The 8,914-nt window shown below is 41.7% G+C and overlaps 1 pseudogene; it reads right to left on the bottom strand.

The window, feature by feature from the left end:
* Positions 1 to 832: 832 nt before the first annotated feature.
* LOC115942080 (poly(rC)-binding protein 2 pseudogene) lies at positions 833 to 8,062 on the bottom strand (annotated as a pseudogene).
* Positions 8,063 to 8,914: the final 852 nt, after the last annotated feature.

Raw genomic sequence — 8,914 nt, 5'->3', positions numbered from 1 at the left:
CGCTTTATCATTCCCTTCCACAGAGCAGCTTTGCCGAGTCCCCTGCTCTTACCGGACGGCAGCACGTTGCAGTGGAAACGCCATGAACCTGGGTTCCGATCCCGCCTTTGCCATTGACCGGCTGACTGACTTGCGTGACTTTGCTCAAGTTATCTTGCCTCAGTGAACCTCAGTTTCCCCACTTACAAAAGAGGGATAATGATATCGCCCTCCAGAACCGTTAAGAGAATTAACTCGGCGCCTGGCACGCAGCAGCTGACCAGTAAATGTCAGTTCTTTGACTTCCTGTAGGTCGTTCCCAGTCTACCAGTACAACGAAATGTTCCTGTCCTTGTAGCTTTTGTCACGGGACAATAAAATAAACAGATACCCAGAGCGAGAATATATCAAGATTCGAGAGCTTTCTCTGATTACGAAGCAATGGTAAAGATAACTGTGAGGGAAACCTTATCTGGTTACAATTTCTTTCCAGTCCCCTTTTTAGCTATTTATTTAAAAAAAAATCTGACATTACAGATTAAACTGGATTGTATTAACATGCTACTCTTGCATTCTACTATGGCAAACAAACAAAAATATTCATGTGCAAAAAAAACCCCAAATAAAACAAAACCCAGAGAAGCATATAAAACTAAATATGGAACTGAGCTCTAACAGCTGAATGGAGAGAGGAATTGAAACAATTTAAAAATCACAAGTTTATGGTGAAGTGTAAAGAAACTGAAAATTTACGGACTATTTAAAAACCGAAATTGCTGACTGTTCAGAAACGACCCAGATGGATCAAGAGGGGTGAGCAGCCAAAGGAGCTCATAGATGAATCTGCACTGTGTCAGTCCCTTGCCACGCTATGCATCTCCGAGGGGAGCCTGGCACTTAGGTGCTCAACCGGGCTAGTGCTGGCAGCAGGCCCGGTGGTGGTAGGCTGCCCGTTGGTAGGTCCTTGCACAAAATTCACTTGCAATTTTGATCTCTACCCAAGACATCTGGCGCATCTTACTGATTTTGGCACCCTGACACCCCATCCTGCAGCCAATTAAAATGCTTGGAATGGTGAGTTCGTGAGTCGTCTCAGTAGATGCATCCAAACCTGCCCCACAGCCTTTGACCTCGGGAGAGTGGATTCAGTGTCACTGAATGCAGGGTGGCCAAGCATCAGAGGAAAATGAGACTGTTGCTTTGCCAACGGGAGCAGCTTTAGCTTGGCCCATGTGGGATGGGCCACAAGGAAGGGCACGCCATCCTTGAATGGTATAGGGCTCTGGAGGGAGTCCCTCCAGCCCAGGGTCGAGGCACATGGATGGGCACCTGTGAGAAGAGCTCCCACAATGCAAGGATGAGCAGAGAGTTGGCTGACCTCCAGGGTCGGGGTGACTCCACCGTGACCAGACGGCTCTGTCTGACACACTCCGTGCTGGATTGCCAAATGCCAGCAATTGTCACGGCCTGCTCAGTTGAGTCGGGAAGCATACTGCCAGCCACCGGGACCTGGGCCCCTGCACTCTCTCCTAGTGTTTCCTTGACCTTGAAACTACCTTTCCCAGGGAGAGAGCCACCCTGATGATCCTGCCAACTTCCTTTACACGTGTGAGGAGCTAGATGGTGAATGTGACCTTTAATCCATTTTCAGTCCTAGCCTCTGGCTACCCGCAGGGCCCCTGTCGCCTTCCCGCCAATCCCTAGTGTTCCTCCCCTGGCCTTCTGCCCTTTCCCCTTTCCACCCACTCCCCTTTTCTCTTTGGGCCTGCAGTTTGAGGCTTTCAGCAGGACCAGTGACTAAAGAAAAGGCTTGACCATTCAAAGTCCAGCTCCCCAGAACTCTGCTGGACATGGAGACAGGTGTGATTAAAGGAGACACACCATGCGCTAAGCATGAAAGGAAAACAAGTGATACAGCTGATGATATTTACATGAAGAGATTTTGTTCAACAAAAGACCCCACTAAGGAGGAGCAAGAGAAGATACTAGCAACTCCTATACCCAACAAAGGACTTTTATCCAGAATAGACTAAAAAAACTCCTACAAATTGAGAAAGAAATAGAAACTCAGTAGAGAAATGAGCAAAAGGCTTGGACATAAGCTGCCCAAAAGAGGATATCCAAATGATCAATCAATAAACATAATAAAATGTGCTCATTACTAATCAGAGAAATGCAAATTAAAATCTCCACTATACATCGAATAGATTGCCAAAAATTAAAACATCTGACATTACCAAGTATGATCTAGGATGTAGAGCAACTGGAACTCTCATATGCCGTTGGGAGGAGTCTCAATTGGTGCCCTCAGTTTGGGAAAGAGTTTGACATTATCTGTTGACATTGAAGATACTTCTACCCTATGCCCCTCCAATACATACTGTATAATTCCATTTATGTAGCTTTCAAAAACAGACAAAACAAGTGTATAATTTAGGTATGCATACGTAGGTGGCAAAGCAATAAAACACTGCAAGGAAGTCATTCCCATAAACTCAGGGAAATGAAGAGAGGAATTTGTAATGGGCCAGGAGGACAGAGGAGTCTAGTGGAGAGGTTGGCTATGTTCTTTCTATTTCTTGACCTGGCTGGTAGTTACAGGAGTGTTTGGTCTACAATAATTCATTATGTTACATGTTTGCACTTCATGTACCTTTCCATTTGTGTGTTGTATTTCATTTTAAGAAAGCTTAAGAAAAAGCTTTCTCCAAGTATGCTCTGAGAAACATTGGTTAATGGGATTTTAATATGTTACTTACAGAAAGGATTCCATGGTCAAACACATTGCAACACTGGCATAAATAAGGATGAACAGGTCTTTAATATGCCAGGGTACATTGTGACATTCCAAGAGGAAGCAAGAGTATGCACTGATTTATATGACCACGGAGCCCTTTTCCTAAGGGACATTTTACAGAGCATATACTTAGAGAAAGTGATGGAAGAAAACACCCAGCAAGTCCCAGTTTTACGAGCCTGTTGATCTGGTCCAGCCAAGGGCTTCATGAGCTTTATGCAAAGCCTAAAATGCAAAGTAGCAAGCAAATTAAGTTTTAAGTTGTGCTGCCCTGGAGGCCCTCACTATTCTTTTTTTTTTTTTTTTTTTAAAGATTTTATTTATTTATTCATGAGAGACAGAGAGAGAGAGAGAGAGAGAGAAGCAGGCTTCCCGCAGAGCAGGGAGCCCGATGCGGAACTCGATCCCAGGACCCTGGGATCATGACCTGAGCTGAAGGCAGACGCTTAACCATCTGAGCCACCCAGGCGCCCTAGCCCTCACTATTCTTAAAATTTTCATAATTTCAGGTGTTTACTCAATTGATCCCGAATAATGAGTCGTGAGGTGTCAGCCCGCACCCATACGCATGCTTTCTGCCGCGTTTGTTCCAGTTTTCTTAGTTGTTACATTGATCATTGTTTGTGCATGGATGGAGCAACCCATATTTGCCTACTTCTTGTTTTAGGCCTCTCTCAATTTATAAGCAAAGTCATTCTGATGGGACCCCACATCTGCCCTAACGCTCGTGCTGTAACTCTGCTCTCACTGGGGCACGAGGTCAGTTAGCTTTCATTGTATAACTACCCCCAAAAGTGGCTTAAAACGACAACCACAATTCTGTGCTCTGGAAATTTGGGCCGGGCTCAGATGGAGGAGTCTTCTGCTGGTCTTAACTGGGTGTCACTCATGTGTCCACAGGCCACTGCTGGGCCAGCTAGGACATTGGCCGGCAGTTAGCTAGGATATTGGAGGCAGCCATTTTAGTTCCAGACATGGATTTCTCTCATCATCCATCACGCAGCCCTGGATGGGCTTGTTCACGTGGCAGCTCTAATGAGAGTCCTAAGAATAGCAAGAGGGGCGCCTGGGTGGCTCAGTCGCTTAAGCGTCAGACTCTTGATTTCAGCTCAGGTCATGATCTCGGTCCTGGGGTCAAGCCCCGTGTTCGGCTCCCCGCTCAACAGGGAGCTGAGCTCTCTCTCTCTCTCAAATAAATAAATAAACCTTTAAAAAAAACAAAACAAGAATAGCAAGAGAGGGATAGCCCCAATGTGCAAGCGCTTGTCAAATCTTTGCTTGTATCACATTTGTTATTATCCTATTGGTCAAACAGATCACATGGCCAAATCTAGGGTCAGTGTAGACAGCGACTACACAAGGGTATGGATATAGGGAGACTGACTGAACAAATCGCAGCCATTTCTGAATCTGCCAAAGGTATTTCTGGCATGATAGCTGTTCATTATCAAAACTATCTCTAAAACTTCGCTGATATATGGCACCTCTGGTACCAGTCAGATTCACTGCTGAATTATATTTTTAAAAACAAACCTGTTCATCAGTCTTTTCAAGGAATGATCCAAATACGAAAGGCTGATTGATTAAAATAGAGATCTATTACATTTTCAAAGATATGATGAAATGTAAATAGTTTCCCCTAGGGAAAGTGTGCAAGATGATTATTCAAGGAGAAATTTAATTATAACCTAAAAAAAACAACAACAACCAGGAATTCTAGCAGATATGGATTATCATTAGATTGCATTTGTTACAGAAATACAAAAACTATGACCTTTCCTTTAATTCCATTTGTTTTTATTTAACAAAATCTGTTCCTTGGTTTTTTTTAACATGACTCTGTCATGGTTACAGTTTAACTGTTGCAGACTTCCAATTATTATCCAAGACTGGACATATTAACTCTGTCTGTTGGAAGAGCAAAAGCCTGTCATGTTGGGTAATAATGGCTGTGGGAGGCAGTCCTGAAAAGGCAGAACAGTCCCAGGCCTGCTTTCTGTTGTTTTCAGGCATGGACAGTCTATGGCTATGACCATGCTAAGTTGGAAAGGGTCTCACATCTTCAAGTCCTAACAGTATTTGGGGGCAATTTCTCTCAGCAGATGGCAAGGATCATCAGGTGACTCCAGATGGGAATACCAATCTTGATTCCATTTGACCACTTAAGGCCACCATCTTGTGCTAATTTTATACTATCAAGGCCACAAGAAAGGATTGTCAGTAAGAATTTTAGGCTCTCAGTTTTGTCATCCAGAGTTAAGATGTCCTACATTTTGCTTTGGATGACATTGAAGTCTACAGATTATATGGAATTTGATCAAATCATAGTTTTTTCTAAACTTTTTAAGTTGAGATGATGATGATGATGATGATGATGATGATGATAGAGAGTAGCAGCTCTGGCCAAGTTCTTGACAATAATCATATCACTTAATCCTTACGGCCACCCTCTTATCTCTGTTTGACATGGGAAAAAACCAGAGGCACCAAGAAATTAACTTGCCTAAGGACCAGTGACTTGTAAATGATGGCATCACGATTTGAACCCAGGTCTGATTCTAAGGTTCTGCTCTTAAGTACTCAGCCACACCACCCCGTGTTGAGAACTTGCTGGATATGTCTGAGCATCATCATCATCGCCATCATCATGTACATTTTTGCTGAGCGCTCACTGTTTGTGGTGTGGGCAGAACTGTGTTGGAAGTGTGGCATAAAAATGCCTCTTGCACAATAGAACATGGGATAAACAACCTTATAAATAGCTCTCTCTAGTTGGCAGCCTTGGTGGAGAGGGAAAGCATAAATTAAAAGAACTTTGTCAATTGACAAACCTGCTTTTAGTTAGAAGTTTAACACCCTCCATCGCCCTCAACAGATCTCTGTAAGTGTTGATAACCAGCAGCAAAATGGAACAATTTGATTTCCAGCACATCTTCTCTACCATATCCACCCCAAAACCAATGTATTTGATGAAGTCGTATGAAGTTAGGGAACCCAAGAGAGACCAGAGAGCATCCTGGATATCTCACAGCTGTAACTTTCAGATACCAAATCCTTGAGAAATGACCTTTTACATTTATGTATAGTTTTGTCTCTGTCTTAGGTCAGTTAAAGGCACAGACTCGGGAAACAGACTGCTTGGGATCAAACCCAGAGCTGCCATTTTACTAGCTGTGTGACCTTGGACAAGTCATTAGACCTTTCTCAGCCTTCATTTCCTCAACTGGAAAAAGGGAATGATGACAGTATTCTTTGCAATTGAATTATTGTGGAGATTAAGATAATATCTGTAAAAACACAGTGTCTAGTACATAGTAAGTGCTATTTAGTTGTTAGTTATTAATATTATTATTCTGCCAAACAGCTTAAATCTGGTAGAGGTTTTCATAATTTTTAATAGAAAAAGCAATTTTTTTCTGATTTAAAAAGTAATGCATGTTCATCTGAAACTAATGATGTACTATATGTTGGCTAATTGAATTTAAATTAAAAAAAAAAGTAATGCATGTTCTCTGTGAATGTTTAGAAAATGCAGAGTTATACAAAATTGCTTTTAAACTTTTAAGCATCCAAAATTTACTGGCCTGAGATAACATATTGAACAATCCAGAACTTAGTGGCTGGAAGCAATGATCATGACTTCATTCTGTGTTTGGCAGGTTAGGTTCAGTGTATCTCTGCAGTCTTCTGGATGCTTGGCTGAGGCTGGGTGGCTGAGCATGGCCTTTTTCACAGCTAGCGGTTGGCAGGGTATTGACCAGGACACCTCAGTTTTCCTCCACATGACTTTTCCAGCAGGCTGTTCGCTTGCTGGAGAACAGGCTCTTCATCTCTTCATATGGTGGTCTCAGGGTTCCAAGTGCAGCAACAAGAGGCAAAGCACCAAAGCCCAAGCATTTTTCTCGCCTCTGCTGGTACCACATCTGCGGATGTCCCATCGGCCAAACCCGTTACATGGCTAAGCATAGATTTAAGTGGTCAAGAGACAGATTTCACCTTTTGATCTGAGGAGAGCCAAAGTCACAGTGCAAGGGTACAGAGATAGAGATAGGAATAATTTGTGCTGATTTTTTGCAATTCAGCTCAGATAAATACTGTTAAAAATTATGTCTATATAGGGGCGCCTGGGTGACTCAGTCGGTTGAGCGTCCGGCTCTTGATTTTGGCTCAGGTCATGATCTCAGAGTTGTGGGATCGAGCCCCACATGGGCTCCGCACTCAGTGGGGAGTCTGCTTGGGATTCTCTCTCTCTCCCTCTCCCTCAGCCCCACCCCCCACCCCCCCACACACACTCTCTCTCAAATAAATAAATCTTTTAAAAAATTACATGTATATAAAAAATACATATGTGTATTGTGTATGTATGTATACATATACATATACATATATATTTTTTACATGAAAAAATATACAACCAAAGTGATCATATTTTTTTTATGATTTCTATATATTTTTTTAAGTGATGATATTAAACATGGTGATTTGTACCTCGTGTTTTTTTCCCCTTAATTACATCCTGGGGCATTTTAATGTCCTCATTTTAAGATGTGCATAATATTACATTGTATGGATTTACCATGACAAATTTAAACAAAGTGTCTCATAGGACTTACAGGGTGTTTCCAATTTTGCAATAAACTTCTGAATATGTAGACTTTTATGCATTTTTCTAATTAGTTCCTTGGTGTACGTGTTTCAAACTCTGACATATTGCAAGAGTACTCTACAGAAAGATTCTATCCAGAGATGATACTCAAAATACTCAGCAACAGAATGGATACTGACCTCAGCATAGAGCAGAGTCCCCAAGGTAACCCTTTCCTTGCTGGATTCAGAGGTCCAGGTGACAGGAGAGAGGGCCAGAAGCCAAGGCAGTGAGTGGTTCTCAAAGGTGGTGGTGGTGGGATATCTTATTTCCCTGTACAAGGGTACTAAATCTCAGCCACGGAGAAATGTGTGCAATCTGTTTTCCATCACCCTCCCCAACCGGAGGTGGTATCTATTTTTTTAATCTTTGCCAATCTTATCCATGATAACAACAAAAATAATATCATCTTTTATTTTGTATTTTTCTAACCATAAGTGAGGGCACTTTTTTATGTTTCACCACCACGTGTATTGGGTTGTTATTGTTGCTTTTGATGAATTGCCCATTTATGTCCTCTGCCCATTTTGGGGGGGCATTATTCTTTTCATTAAAAAGCTAGTATTTATTGATACCTTACAGTGTGTCACTACACTAAGCCCTTAATAGGCATTACCTGTTTTAATATTCACCATGACCATGTAGAGTTATTATGATTCCCATTTTAGAAATGTGAAAATAGAGGCAGAGATTCAGTAATGTGCCCACCAGGATCTTGTTTGTAAGTGCTGGGGCCAACAATCAAATCCAGACAGCCAGATCCTGTGACTGAGGTTCTTAATCATTCTGACCTATTCTCTTGTTACTGCAGTATTTACTTATAAGAGCTTTTTACATATGGATATTCATTGTTTTAATACATCTTGTACATTTTTCCTACTTTATCCTACTTTTAACTTTCCTTATGGCGTTGCTTGCTGTATAGGGGTTTAAAAATCTTACAGATGCACTTTTCTGTATGAATTTTTTTTCAGTTTGAGGTTTAATTGACAAATAAAATTGTCATGTATCTAAAGTGCACACCATGATGATTTGATACCCATGTGCATTGTGGAAAGGTTCACCCCATCGAGTAAATTAACACACTCATCACCCCACATATTTACCTTTTTTTTTTTTTTTGGTTAGAACACTTAAGTTCTACTCTCAGCGAATTTTAATTGTATAATGCAGTATTATCAACTATAGTCACCATGTTACACATCAGAGCCTTAGAATTTATTCATCTTAGAGCTGATAATTTTATACAGTTTAAAAATATTTGATATGGTCAAATATCTCAAGCTGTTTTCTTTTTTTTTTTTTTAAAGATTTTTTATTTATTTATTTGAGAGAGAGAGAATGAGAGAGAGTGAGTACATGAGAGAGGGGAGGGGCAGAGGGAGAAGCAGACTCCCCGCTGTGCAGGGAGCCCGATGCGGGACTCGATCCCGGGACTCCAGGATCATGACCTGAGCCGAAGGCAGTCGCTTAACCAACTGAGCCACCCAGGC

Source organism: Leptonychotes weddellii, chromosome X (genome assembly GCF_054177405.1).
Source record: "Leptonychotes weddellii isolate Sample4059 chromosome X, ASM5417740v2, whole genome shotgun sequence".
Taxonomy (NCBI): domain Eukaryota; kingdom Metazoa; phylum Chordata; class Mammalia; order Carnivora; family Phocidae; genus Leptonychotes; species Leptonychotes weddellii.
This window is presented reverse-complemented; position numbering and strand designations above follow the sequence as displayed.